The following is a 14739-nucleotide window of genomic DNA, read 5'->3' as shown; positions in this document are numbered from 1 at the left end:
TACACTCCATTACAAAATCATATTATATATAATAAAAGTTGGGCTTAGACGTCGTGGTTGCGCCAAGTGGCTTCACCAAATTGCAGAAATTTTAATAAATTTTTAGATTTTAAGAATAGATATATACATATTTTTTGGATAAATATGACAAATCAAGTAATGAAATAAAGTAATATTTGATTTACAACTATAGTAGTTGTGTTTATCTAAAATGTTATCAACAAAGTCTAAAATCAATAGACTCTTCATCTAATCCTTTTTTTTTTTAATTTAAATTATATTATCACGTATAACAAAAAAAAAAAAAAACAGTTTCTATCTCTACTATCACGTGCTGTTGGTTTTTTTTTTTTTAATACAAAAATGTAAAAAAAAACAGTTTCTATCTCTACCACAAACTCACATATACTTTACAGTTTCTATCTCTTATTTTTCTTTAAATTAGAGTTTACACGTGATATTATAATTTTTTTTAAAAAAAACCTTAATTAAAAAAAAAAACCAACAACATAGTACATGTTTCTATGATATTAAAAAAAAAAAAAAAAAAACAGATATAACTACACTTAAAAAGAAAATAGCAAAAAATATATATATAATAATAATAATACTACACGTAAAAAGAACCTTATTTTTTATAAAAACAAAAACCAACAACATAGTACACATTTATATGATTTTAACTTCTCCTATAATTTCTAAGTTGATAAAAATCATAATTTGATTACAATCCAAATTCTTCATCTAATCCTTTATAAAAAAATTCTTAATTAAAAAAAAAAGGTAAAATCTAAGTTGATAAAAATCATAATTTAATTACAATCAAAATTTTATCTTTATTTGATTTCAATCTAAATTCTTTATCTAATCCTTTATAAAAATAAAAATAAAAATTTACTTAAAAAAAACCTGCAACATAGCACACGTTTGAGTTGAAAAAAAAAATCTTATCAAAAAAAAAAAGTTGAAAAACAAATCTTAATTAAAAAAAAAAATAGCAACATAGAGCACATTTTTATGATTTTTTTTTAAAAAAAATCGATATAGCTACACTTAAAAAGAAAACAGCCAATAAAAAAAACATATAATAATACACGTAAAAAGAAAATAGCTCTACCAATTAAGTTTGAATCCAAGAGAAATTGAGTTGAGCTAAAACTCTTGAATCCAAGAGAAATTGAGTTGAACTAAAACTCTACTAAACCTACTCCACTCTACTATTTAAGAATGCTAAAATCAATACATAAAAAACCAAAATTAATTAAGTGAAGAACTACTAAATGAAGGGTTTGGCTTCTTCAATGAGAATAGCTATCTTCTTTTTACTTTTTACATTTTTCTATTAATGTAGTTCAATTATTGCTTAAATTCTATGCTTTTTTTAAAATATTTTACATAATGCAATTCATCTTAATTATTGATGTATTTTTTTGATTTAGTGTTCTTAATTGATTGTGCAGATTATTTCCTCACTTATAGCAATATCAAGATGGCTAGATCCAAATGACAACATCAAAATAGTTAGACACGGGTAATTTATATGTAAACTTTTACACATTTACATTGCAATACAATTTTTCTTTTTCTTTATGTACTTTCATTTATCTATTTTTTAAATTATTTTGATTGTGATACTCTAGAAGGTCTAGATACTTATATTTTTTTTTTTGTAATTTATGGAATATTTGTTTCGGTCAAAATATTATCACTGAATCTATTTGGGATAGAGCTCATCTACAATATGAAATTATGAGATTTATGTGAGAAGAGCTATCTTCGTTTTTTTTTTTTAGTTTCTATTTTTCTATTAAAGTAGTTCAATTATTGCTTAAATTATATGATTTTAAAAAAAAATTAGATAATGCAATTTATCTTAATTATTGATACTATTTTTTTATTTGGTGTTCTTAATTGATTATACAGATTATCTCCTCCCTTATGGAAACATTAAAGTGGTTATGATTGGTAATTTATAGATAAAATTTTACATTTATATTGTAGTCTAAATACTTACATTACATTTTTTGTAATTTATGGATTTTTTTTTTGGTAGTTTATGGATTTTTTTTTTGGCCATATATGCAAGAAATTTATCTATAATTAGAATGGAAATATTTTTAAGTGCCACACACACACACACATAATCAAATTACAATTTTAATACTAAGATCTTTTAAAAATTTAAAACTTGCCATAATTTTTTAAAAATATTTTATAATATCTTTTTTTGCGAAAAAAAAAATACTTACATAATATACGTTTTCCATGTACTTAATTTTAAAAATATTTTTACCATTTTTATTTTTATTAAATTTGATTATATTATCAAAAATAATAATAATTTATATATAAGTTTTTTTACTAAGCCGTGCATCGCACGGGCATAATACTAGTATTTATATATTCTCACGTATCGCGTGAATCTACAACTAGTTTTATTTATAAGGAGCGAGTGTTCTGCTCATATTCAAAATAAAATTTAATGAACAAATTTTGAATTTTAATATTTGATTTATGGTTCAACACATCATGCTTTTTTCTTCTTTATTTTTATTTATTTATAATCAAACATCTAGAAACGATAGAAACATACTTGGAATTATATATTACTCCAAAAAAAAAAAAACAAAAACCTTGTAATCTATATATACTATAAACTACATTGTAGTATCCTGTAGATTGAATTATTCAAAATATTGCAGACTAAGTGTAGCCCCTGATGTTGTGAAATGGACTATAAATTCCAATTTAAAAGAAATAATTGAGGATCATGACATGGCCGATGAGGCACCTTCAATCAACTTTAGCTAAAGACACAAAAATACTTTTAACTAAAGTTGCTAACTTCCATGCTTTTCTACTCTCGACTTCTTCTGCATGCCAACTTTCAGTCAATAAAGCAAGTTCCAGTCCTTATTTGCAACACCTTGCTCCAAAATAAATATTACTATCATCCATAGAAGAGAATTGTAACTTACAATTCTCCTATGTTCCAATAAATTATCAGTACTAGGCATACATTACATTAAGCCAATAACATACTATTGTAAGAATCAAGAGTCAGCCCGATACATATTCTATACACTACCAAAATGGATGACTCAAGATTGTCTAAAAATATTACACAGTGCATCAAGTTCAAAAGGAGTTAGTAGTACATAATAAGATAATATGATTACATAGTAGGAATTAACACATCATCATAACAATTTGGTTTACAACATCGTCATAGTTAGCAGTACTGCAAGCACGGTGAAAAACAAACACCAAGCAATGAACCTAAGCTTCACCATTTTCTTCGGTTGGTCTGAGGGGTGGACCTTGTCATGTATGACCCTCAATTCCTCTCGCAATACACATAGCTCTTCTTGTAGTTGTTGGAAATCATCCGCATATGACACTGGCGTCTTCAAGGGAATACACCATTGAAAAAACCGACATGTGTCCTTTGGGCAACATTGGAAAAGCCTGTACCGGTTCTCATTTCGTTTATCTGAAATCTTCACAATTGCTTTCAAGCCACAGAAACAATTGCAATTTCGGAACCGAAGGCCATCGTCAAGATCGTCATGCATTGTGTCTGCCATCTGCAAGAAGAAGCCACAAGCCTACTCACTTACACATTACAAAATGTAATCAACACTATTAAACAACCATTTCAACATGGTATCCATTCGTGCAACAAACAGTAGATGCTGAGCATTAGTCTATATGCAGCAAACATTTCAAAGGAGTCCTAACTCTAAAAAGCTACAACTACAATGAAGATTTCATTTTGAAGCATATGACATAAACAATCAAAACAATTAACACAGAGAGAGCTATAAAGGAAAACCAACCAAACGGGCTGTAACAAACTGGCAAAGCATTCAGATGGAAAAGAATATTCTTTGCCAAAAAGGATGTGAGTGGATTCCTCCACCATCTTATGCCTAAGATGCAGATTCGAAACTATCGAAAGAGTCTTGTGAATGCTGTGGTAATCTGCTCACTTGGCTATAAGACTAAATAAAACAAGTCACTGAAGTTATCTACATGAGAACCATATATCTAACTACTTGAGAACTGAAAGGTTCTTCCTGCTATCCTTGGTTTAAATTTGAAAATTGAGATGCAAAAGTTTCATCTTGCACTGCCAGGTCACTGCCCACTGCCACTTTGGACATCTTAAGGGCTACCCATGAATGAGCACAAAGAAGATCCAAACTCACAGACTATTCCTCAAGCAAGCTTGAAACATCTAACCACTAAACTACCCTGAAGTCATTGTATTTTGCATGCATATATCAGCTTGCATAATGATACAATTGTCAGAAGGAGAGAGTTAAATTCAAACCCAATCATTTTTATCAAAGGAGTATAGTAGAGACAACACCCATGATCTCAAGAAGGAAATAAAAAAGTGATGCTCAGTGGTATTTATAAGGATTGAAGACAATATCACATAATGCTGTCGGCATTTCATATCAATATTAATACGCAATCACATATACAGTTCCAAGCTCAATCACTTGATGAATGCACACAACTCAAAAACAAATACTGCTATATATATATATGCATCTCTAGACATAGCTAGAAGCTTTTACAAGATATAGCAAAAAATTGTACAAAGGAAATGCCAAGTAAATATACACAATAAGTGAGCCTACTGATTCCCACATGTTAGTCCATGGGTGACCATTCCCGTCCAAGTTGTTCCCCACACACAAGTCACACTATTTTATGAAATTGTGATAATTACAAAATTTAAAGGATTAGACAACCCCACCTCAAACAGTTTTTACCTCACAAGACCTTTGTTTTGCTCACTATAATTGAGGAACATGATATATCATATATCCAAATTCAATTCAACATAATTCAGTAAAATCTGTCACAAATTCATGAGTAATTAAACTACACCCAATCAACTAAAACTAACAGTACAAATTCACAAATGAAACTAATAATAAGCTACGGAGAATTTGGTATTAGCTTAAAAATCACACTCAAAATACCCTCAAATTTCAAACAGCAAGCAAGATAAGATTCAATTTGGTTGCTGTGAAGCCCTACGGAAAACCACAACAAATTATTAATATATACAGTTGGCAGATTTGTTAGATTTTTTTAACCCTCCTGTTTAATCTTCCTACACTTTCTCGGCAACCAAACAGAGTGTTAAGAAAAATGGAAATCGATTGGGTTGTGAATCAAAACAAATTTACAACAGCAATAGTGTTTGAGGAAACCCTTCTACATTTCGATGCAGTATGGCATGTATATTTCGATTGTAAATCAATTCTCTCAACAGCAACAAAGAACTGGAAAAATGGGTTTTCCCGATTGGTGAGGAAAAACAAGGGAGAAAACCCAAAAACAAAAAACACAAACAAGTGGGCACATCTGAGTGAAGAAGGGAATATTCAATCTTTACACAAAAACCCATTGAGAAGCAAGGTGAAAGTGAGATTCGAACCTGGATCTTCGAGTGATGGGTCGGCGGCGACAAAAGCTTGATCTCGGGCTCGATCTTCGAATGTTGACGGTGGAGATGAGATACGACGACCGTGAAGCCCAGCCGTGGATCTTCTTTGGCGTCAATGGAGATGAGACGGCGTGGGTTTGGCTTTTTCGTGGAGATGAGGACGGCTTGGGTTTGGCTTTTTGGTGGATCTTCTTTGGCATCAATGGAGATGAGGACGGCGTGGGGTTGGCTTTTTGGTGGAGATAAGATACGACGACCGCGAAGCGTAGCCGTCGATCTTCTTTGGCGGCAATGGAGCTGAGGACGGCGTGGGTTTGCTATTTGGGAACCCCTGAGCTCTGAGGAAAGACTGACGAGAAAGGGCTAAAGACGGAAAGATATTGGATAAAGCAGGGATAAAAATGGGATTACAAGTTCTTATTTAATACGGGTCAGCTTTTTTTTATCAAACAAAACATACATACCAAACACATATTTTACATTTTTTGAACACTGAAAAACATTGTTTAAACTATGATACCAAACACATGTTTTTGTTTTATTCACACTAAAAACACATTGTTCAACAACACTTTTTAAACCACAATTTTCACATCTTTTTAAACAACAATTTTTGAAAACTATAACCAAACAGGTTCTAATCCACTGAGGAGATCTTTGCAAAATGAACATATTTTGTTGGAAATTTTAAGTTGAATAGGTGAAAATCAGCCACATAACTTTACATACCTTTTAATTTCTATATAAAGGGTCCGTTTGGATTGAACTTATTGTTGCTGAAACTGAAAACTGAAAACATTATAGCAAAATAATTTTTAAATGTGTGAATAGTACCGTGGGGTCTATTTTTAATATTTTTTAGTACGTGAACAGTGCTAAGAATAGTAATAAACAGTATATGAACAGTAATTTTTGTCTCGAACAGTGAACCCATATGAAATTACTGTTTACACATGCAGGGGAAAAAAAACAAAAGTGGAAAACGTGAAACACTTTCAGCCACTTTCAGTCCAAAACAAACGCTCACAAAGAGAACCTAATTTAGCAAGAAGTAGCGGAAGTTTTTTGTGTGGGCATTTTAGGAATTTTATTTTAAAAGAGTATTGAATAAGTTAAGGAATAGTTATTATTCCAACACAGTTTAATAGTCACTGAGAATAAAAAAGAAAGCTAACCGTACAATCAAAAAAAAAAAAAAAAAAAACCTTGCTATACGTAGAAAGAGAGAGACAGAAATTGTTGCCCCGTTCGTTGTCTGCCCCATCCCTTCTCTACTCTGTTCATTCGCTGCCCCATCCTCTCTCTTCAACAGTGTATTCGGAAGGTACGCATTGGTTTTTCCCTGGAATTTCTCACCGATGCTTTTCTTTTCCGAATTTTCAAAAATAAGAAAAGCCGGCTGTATATTCTCTTCATTTTTTTCTCTAAACTTTTTAGGGTTCTTCTTTCACCCTTATTGGAAAACGGTGCTAAATAGTGGGTGTACTATTGTGGAATTGTGTTTTGGTTTAGGACTCTATCACCACGAGTCAAACTCAAAACCCACACACACCGATTATGACTTTGTTGGGCAATCCAATGGATCCGGATCCCTTTACCTTTGGGTATTAAGGGATTTTTAGATATTATTCTATGAGGCCACCGATAAATTAAAAAAAAAAAAAAAATTTGTCGATTAAATATGCTTTAGATTTTGGTTCTTTTGGTCGAATTGTTTTTCATTTGGGTATTTGGGTAAGATTTGGTTTTTATCAACGACTCTAGATTAGAATGGTTTAGTTTTAGGTATTTGGGTATATACACGCTGCTGTAAAGGGAAGACTCTGGATGATAATGGTTTTTTTTTTTTTTTTTTTTTTAATTTATAAATCTGTATTGAAACAATTTTCTTTCTTTTATTTTTTTTTTTCTGTATGTTCTTTTTTTACCCGTTATTTTTAAGTTCTTTGAGTGCTTTTTCCCAAATTTGTCATACACAGAGTTCTATTTTCAAGTTCTTTTACATGTTTTTCCCCCAATTTATCACACACAGTTTTTTTTTTTACCAGCCCTATCTGAAATCTTTCTAGAATATCATCTTCTTTTTTTTTCTTTTTTTCTTTTTGTCAATGTTGCATGCCATATATTTGATGAAATTTCTCATAGTCATGCAGTATTAAATGTCTCTTATATAAAATTTTAAGAGATGAAACTTCATAATGATTTTTAAAATATAAGAATGTTGAAAAAATTGATGTTATGAAAGGGCATTAACAATAGTGAGAATATTTTAAACCTCCTTACGGGGAAAATTGGTGTGAGGATAATGTAGCTCTCATGTGTTTTATGTGTTGAGATTTCCATTTGAGAGTCTTGATTTTTCTATTTGGGTTTCTATTGCTTTAGTTTCTATAGGTCATATTTGTATGTGCTATTATCTTTTTAATAAAGGCTTATAGAAATTGCAATTGGTAAATCAATTTCGCAAACACATTTACATCTTTGATTAGTTTTGGTGATAATATGCTTTTTCTTTCAAAGATTGCCTTTTAAAAATATTGTTTGCTAATTTGTGGGTTGACAAAATAGAACTTGAATAGTTTTTTTACAGAGTCGGGTCTAAAATATCCCACTGTCAAGGTGGGATGCAAAATTGGGTGTGGACACACAGCTTGAGGCCATTCACAGTGAAAGCTCCTACCTATGCCATGGAGCTTTTTTAAGAGCATGCTCTGTAAGTACTTGTATTCTGTTTTGAGATGATTAAAGCTTTATCATAATTATCTTATTAGAATTTTGGCATGGTTAAAAAAAGGGGCAGCAAGGTATATAAATTTGCACATGCATAAATATCTGTATGTATCAGTCTTGTCAATTTGTAGTAAAGAATTATTATATTCAACTATAAGATTTTTTTTTAAATATATTGTTTCTTTAGCTAATTTGATTATTTTGGTTTTGATGTAGTAATCTTCTTCTTCTTTTTCTTTTTGGAAAGCATGACAAATTGAAGATGTACTATATGATAGCGGGTCTAAAACAAAACTAAAAAATTAAACTAAAATCAAAGTAGAATTTTTATTCATATATATATGTATATATTTTGTTTTGCTTTCAAAGTTGGCTAAATTAATAATGTCTAGCATGTGTTGGATGGAATTCATGATATATGTAATGGTTAGTGGAACTCAATTACTGTTTTATATATCAATGTTTAGTATTTTTAAAACTGGCAAATACTTCCATTCTTCAGATTTTTATAATAGGTCTTGATGCCTACAATCTCCCATTAAAGATTATGCCGCTTTGTTTAGCATTTTGAAGTGCATTGTTTTCCCATAACATTGTACTGTAACAAGAATAACTCAAGGTGTGGTTATTGTATGTGTTTGGATCTGCGTTTTGTAATTGCGTTTTGCATTTGTGTTTCATAATGTGTTGGGATCCACGCTACAGTAGACAAAAAGAAAAACGCTGAGATGAAAATAGCTGAAACACAGGAAGAAGAAAAAACGCTAGCTTTTTTCTTCAGTGCGCACCAAAACAGCAGAGGATCATCCAAGAAGGTTTGCCGACGTCGAACTAGGTTCTTTTTAAGGCTGTACAGGCACTGCCCGCCACCAACAAAACTGGCCAGAGCCGAACCGATCTGCCCACCTCAAACCTCCACCGCAGGTGTTAGGCACGGTGGTTGGCAGTAATTTTCAAGCACCAACGTCGGCCAGTACGGTTGTTGACAAAGGTTTTTGGATTCCGGTGAACACCGAACTGCACCGATTTGCTTATATATATACAAAACTTGAGATTTCTACCCACTGCTAATCAACCCATGATTCATCTTCTTGAAACCCAGCAAACCCATCAATTGAGAAGATCAAAACAGTGAAACCAAAACCATATGTGAACAAAAATCAAACCCATGTGAAAAAAAATCAAACCCATCAAACGATCAAACCCAGCAACCGGAACCGATCAACCCATCCACCAAGCAAACACAAATCAAACCCATTAAAACAACCCTGAACCGATCAACCCATCCACCACTGAGGGAACCCGATCTTCGCCAGCATTGGACTGGGTTGCCTTCCTCAGCTCTTCGTCGACGTTGGACCGATGTAGGCGGGCATGGACCTCTCTTCTCGAAGACACAGGCGTTCAGGTGGGTGAGGAGTTAAAAAAAAGGTAAAAACGCAACCCTTTCAGCTGAGCTATAGTACCTGTATCAAAAAATATCATCCGTGTTTTTTAACTTATTTGCTATAGTGTTTTCAGTTTCAGCAAAAATAAGTTGTATTCAAACGGACCCATTGTGTCTTTTATATCATAGAGGTGTAATAATGTATATTTTCTTTATCTGTAAGCAGTCAATTTACGTATCTGTAAAGGTTAGGTCCTTTCGTAGTAGTATTCTGGTTATGTTATATATTATAAGCCTATATAAAAAACTCTATATACTACTTTCGTGTTTGTGTGTTCTAATAAATATTATTTTTTTCTCAAAAAAAAAAAATTTACGTATTTGCAAGCAAATTTAGGAAGGACAAGTGAAATGATTTGTTGGCGTAATGTAGTTGAGAAGATTTTGGATTCATAAATCAACTTTTTTTTTTAATGTGAGTTAATGTAATTTTTTTTTAATTCAAGGTTTTCTTATAAATTGTTCAATATACATTTGGCAGTTAAACAGATTCATTTAGAATTGAATAAATTTTTTATTTCAGTTATTTTCAATAATTGAAATTTAGTTTGCTTTTGGACGAATTCTGTCAGTTCAACAGCAATAATTTAGTGCAGAAAAATTTAAGGTGGTGTTTTTTTTTTTTTTTTTTTTTTTTTCATTAAGGTTTGATTTTTGGTTTTTCCACGTTTAAATTTTTCCTCTTAAAGTGTTTGTACCAATAGAAATTAAAATATTATTTCTTTGTATTTATCCATTAGAATTTTACCTTATATTATTAGTCAATATGTTCTCCTTAGTTTTCATGATTGTTATAGATCAACAAAAATAGTTTGAGTGGATTATGAATAGAAGTACACTTCTACTAAAGAAAACAATTTTTGGAACATGAAGCTCAAAAGGTTGTATTAGTTTCTATCATTTCAAACGTTACATTCAAATAGGCCTTCATTATGCTATTGCCACTAGTTGGACAACAATCACCCATTTAGCACACCAAAGAATCCATTTTGTTCCTATTGTGTATACCTTTGTAGTTGGCATGTTCAAGATGGACTAAATTTAAGGGGGTTCTACATATGTGCTATAGTTTTTGCATGCGAATGATGATGGCTCAATTCATCCAAGTGGAACGGAGCTGACATTTATAGTGCATCAGGACTAGCTAGAATATGGCTTAGCTCACTAGATGTATTTTTGGGTTAATGAGTTCTCAGACTTTATTTTCGACTACAGGGAATTTTGGACTTTTGACATTGTTATTGAACTTGACCCTATATTGCTCAATTGTCATTTTTGTTTTTTGAATTGATTGGCATTATTAAAACAAAGCCTTTAATAAACATATTAATTGCTGTATTTTTATTGTATTGTTATGTTAAATTGATGGTATTTTAAATGTGTAAAACGTTCCCCCGCACATTGTGCGGATTCTAGTAATAACTAATAATCAAAACGTTTGACTTTTTGTTGACTGCTCCTCATTGTGTCATGTGGCTACATAAATTGCAGTTAAATTTACATTCTAAAACATCGAACAGTTGTGCCTTTTCAATATTTCTATTCACAATTACACCTATTCTGAATCAGTGCTAGTGCGCCTATAAATAGGCATCCTTCATTTCATTTTAAAAGGTTAGTTTTTTCATTCATTTATAAGAGTCTTCAGAGAGAGAGAGACACAGTTCTATTCGTTGTGCACGGGAATTGTAGTGCTTCTTTTACGTGTTGTTCATCATTTTATCTTGGTCAGTTTTATATCAACCATTTTGTATTCATTTGATCCGTAAGTTTTACTTTATTTCTCTTATACATTCACACAGATTTGTACATATATTGTTTATTGATCTTATTTACAAAAGTAAATTAATTGTGTAATAATATCCAATAATCTTAAGAAAAATCAAGTTTGAAAGTCTAGAGAAGTGATTTTCTAAGCAATAAATGGTGTGGAAGAAGAGAAAATTCAAGAGAGATGAAAGCTTGTGAATAGTAACAATAGAGGAAGAAGGAATAGAAGAGAGAAATGAGCAAAAAAAAAAAAAAAAAGATGAAGAAGGAGAGAGGGAGGCCAATGGGCTGTTTGGATTCCAAAAAATGCTCACTCATCACTCGTCATTCTATAACTCATCACTTATCACTGAAAATACCACGACTTTCTAAGGTGGCATGTTAGACACTTGTTTTCAACTTTGATAACTCAAAAAATTTTACTTTTTGTGAGACCCACAGATTGACTTGGTGCAGCTTTTACTTTTTTTTTTTTCTTTTTTCCTTCAACCCCCAATACCCAAACTCACTGAACCCAGTGAAAAAAAAAAAAAAAAAAAAAAAAAAAAAAAAAAAAAAAAAAAAAAAAAAAAGAAAAAGAAAAAGAAAAAAAGACCATACCCAGCATGAAAGGAAAAAAAGAAGAAGACTAGACCCAGCGTGAAAGGGTAAAAAAAAAAAGAAAAGAAGAAGAAGTAGAAGAAAACTAGACCTAGCGGGAAAGGAAAAAAAGAAAAAAAGGACAACGCGTGTTGGAGAGGGCAAAAGATCTGATCGAATTTGACTACTCTGACTGTGGGTCTCTCAAATATGTTTATATTTACCAAAATGCCATTATAACTCTATTTCCATAACTCAAAAACACCTAAAAGTTGTTTTCAATTTTCATAATTTATCACTAAAAAATCAAAGAATTGAGTGATGGAAATAAAAACTAAAAACAAACATAAACAAACCAAAAAGTCATGGGACCCACTAGTTTTAAGTTATAGGCGATGAAAATAAAGTAATGGGTGATGGAAAACACTAAATCCAAATAGCTCCCAATATTTCGACCCCCCCTCTCTCTCCCCCTTTAACTAAAAAAAGGGCAAGGAGAAAAGGAAAAGAAAAAAGAAAATTTGTTTTCAAAAAAAAAAAATTCTAAAATTTTCAAGGGTTTTCAAAAATTAGTGGTTTAGATTATTAAAATAAAAAAGAGGATATTTTTTATTTTAAGAGAGAGAGAGAGGGGGAAGGAAAAATTATTTCCAAAATGTTTCAAAAAAAAAAAAAAAGCCTTTTTTCAAAATTTGGGGCCCCAAATTTCACTACAAAGGAAAAAAGTGATAAAAATTTATCAAGCAAAAAAAAATAAACAAAGAAAAAAAAAAAGGAAAAAGAGAAAATTTGGAAATTTTTTTTATAAAAAAAAGGAGCTTTCAATAAAAATTAATAATTCAAATTTCAAATAAAAGAAAAAAGAGAAAAATTTTACAATGATAAAATTGATTACATCTAAAAAAAAAAAAAAAAAAAAAAAAAGGAAATGAGAAAAATTCTAGATTTCAATCAATTAAGCAGATAGAGTCTCAATATTAAAAATTTCTAATGTGAATTTTTTTGTTCATTATAGGAAAAAATTCAGGTTTTCAGATTGAGCAGATAGAGTTCTCAGTCATCCCAAGTTTCAGATTGAGCAGAAAGAGTTCTTGGTCGCCCCAAATTCCAGATCGAGCAAATAGAGTTCTTAATCGCCCCACCAGATCAAGCATATAGAGTTCTCAATTGCCCTAAATTCCAGATCGAACATATAGAGTTCTCTGTCACCCTAAATTCCAGATCAAGTTATAGTCCTTAATCACCCCACTAGATCGAGCAGATAGAGTTCTCAGTCACCCTAAATTCCAAATCAAGAATATAGAGTTCTCAATTACCCCACCAGATGGAGCAGATGGAGTTCTCAGTTGTCCAAAATTCCAAATTGAGCAGATAGAGTTCTCAATCGCCCCACCAGATCGAGCAAATAGAGTTCTTGGTTGCCCCAAATTCCAGATTGAGTAGATAGAGTTCTCGGTCGCCCCAAATTCTAGTTCAAGTAGATAGAGTTCTCGGTTGCCCCAAATTCCAGGTTGAGCAGATAAAGTTCTTAAACCCCTAAGTTCCAAATTAAGTTGATATAGTTCTCAGTCATTTAAGTCCAACTTAAGAGGATACAATTCTCAATCATCAACATTCAAGCCTTTATGTAAGGTTCTTCATTCATCATAGAGACTAGATGTCAATATTTCTCATTTTTGTAAGACAATAAAACACTAGTACTCTATCTCAAGGTTCTAGGGCTAGGAAATCTTTGAAACAATCAACCTCAATTAAATCATGGTTGCTCAAATTAGTATCTTTATTTTACATTGACATTTGGCTTTCAAGCTCTATCAATGAGGAGCATTTTGTAGACATTCAATTTTGCACCCATAATTTACCTTGGGAGATGACCAAAATAATCATTGTAATTATCCAAAAATCATAATTTCATTTTATGCATTAAATCATTCATCACATAACATAAAAATGATCTTGAGATTCTAACGATCGCGACGATGTGCTTGGTTCCCAAATCGGACCGTCGGATTGAAAGATATCACAAGATCAAGTTTTCACGGTTTGCATGTATTCATTTGGGTGAAACTGATCACATGTGATTAATTGAAATTAATTTTGATTGGTGAATACTTAAAATTAATTAAATAATTTTTTGTGATTGGTTGTTGATTTTGATTAAAAATAAGTTTGGTTGTAGGGGAATAAAATGAATAGTTTGATAATGTTGAAATTGGATTGATAATTAAGTTTTTAGGATAATTATCTCTGAGATAATTATTTTTAAGGATTTAATTATCAAGTTAATATGGGTTTTATTAGGAATACAAGTCCAAAATACGTTTAAGTACAATTCCAGGCTTAGAAAAATGCCCAAAAAAAGAGTCCAAAACGTGCAAGAAGGCAAAATTGGACGAAGCACATGTAAGTGCCAGTCGACACTTCAGTAGTGCCGATTGGCACTTCCATAGTGTCGATTGGCACAAAATAAAATCTGAGCCTAGATACGTTTGGTTCAGGTCAAGACCTATTAGATTCGATTTTTTAGAGATAAAACCTAACCCAATTCGTGTCTGCCGATTATCTAAGCAACCCAAACTTATTTTTTAAGCAAATGCACCTCTATAAATAGAGGAGGAAACCCAAAATTCAGCACCCCTCTCTTCCCCTACATTAAAGAAATTATGGAAGCTCTAGAAAGATTCATTCTCTTTGAATTCTAAAATAATCCCCTCTTGTAGAATACATTCATACAGGCATGTTT

General features: G+C 31.5%; 1 long non-coding RNA gene across 2 annotated transcripts; it reads left to right on the top strand.

Moving 5' to 3' along the window:
• Positions 1–6644: 6644 nt before the first annotated feature.
• Positions 6645–11675, top strand: LOC115995322. Of its 2 annotated transcripts, none has more exons than XR_004093326.1 (3): positions 6645–6794; positions 8050–8183; positions 8909–11675. It is a non-coding gene; the product is annotated as an uncharacterized LOC115995322 (long non-coding RNA). The 2 variants fall into 2 exon arrangements; XR_004093325.1 differs by having other exon boundaries at positions 8906–11675.
• Positions 11676–14739: the final 3064 nt, after the last annotated feature.

This window comes from Quercus lobata, chromosome 6 (genome assembly GCF_001633185.2).
Source record: "Quercus lobata isolate SW786 chromosome 6, ValleyOak3.0 Primary Assembly, whole genome shotgun sequence".
In the NCBI taxonomy this organism is placed as follows: Eukaryota; Viridiplantae; Streptophyta; class Magnoliopsida; order Fagales; family Fagaceae; genus Quercus; species Quercus lobata.
Note: the sequence above shows the minus strand (reverse complement) of the source record. Positions and strands in the feature narration are given on the sequence as shown.